This window comes from Halyomorpha halys, unplaced genomic scaffold (genome assembly GCF_000696795.3).
Source record: "Halyomorpha halys isolate HHAL.00 unplaced genomic scaffold, Hhal_1.1 Scaffold3785.1, whole genome shotgun sequence".
Lineage (NCBI taxonomy): Eukaryota > Metazoa > Arthropoda > Insecta > Hemiptera > Pentatomidae > Halyomorpha > Halyomorpha halys.
In genome coordinates this window covers 2,722-3,204 of record NW_027105853.1, presented here as the reverse complement: position 1 = coordinate 3,204, position 483 = coordinate 2,722, and the positions used below count along the sequence as shown (strand labels likewise).

The 483-nt window shown below is 30.4% G+C and overlaps 1 protein-coding gene across 1 annotated transcript in view; it reads right to left on the bottom strand.

The window, feature by feature from the left end:
* The window catches only part of LOC136797310 (FACT complex subunit spt16-like), a 3,990-nt gene that overhangs the window by 792 nt on the left and 2,715 nt on the right, over window positions 1-483 (bottom strand). The gene's annotated exons all lie outside the window — the stretch shown is intronic.

Below are 483 nucleotides of genomic sequence, written 5' to 3'. Positions count from 1 at the left end.
ACATTTCACCCAGAATTTTTGACCTTAATCAGGGCTAAGGACAAAAAAAAATATAACAATCATAATGAATAAAAGGAAATACAGAAAAACTAGAAAATAACAAATAATATAGATATATAAGTAGTATTGGAAGAAAATGTACTGTGAGTATTGTAACGAGGTTATCTCCTTGGGGAAAGAAGATAGATAACCGATCGATTTGATCGGTCCGTTCATGAACTATGTTTCTCTGGAGAGGAGTGTAAAATTTTTTTGTTTTTGGTTCATTGCATTTTTTCCTCTTGGCCCGGATATTTAGCAACAGTATTATACAAGATAAAAGCAGTATGAGAATAAGTAATAATAAAATTATGAAAAAGAAATAATCCACATATGAATTTTAAAAAACCATACCAGTACAACCAGAGAAACGAGTTCCTAAAAATACCAAGTTTACAGAAAGGAGAGTTGAGTCTGCAACTGATACTTTTTGTAGTTGAAAAA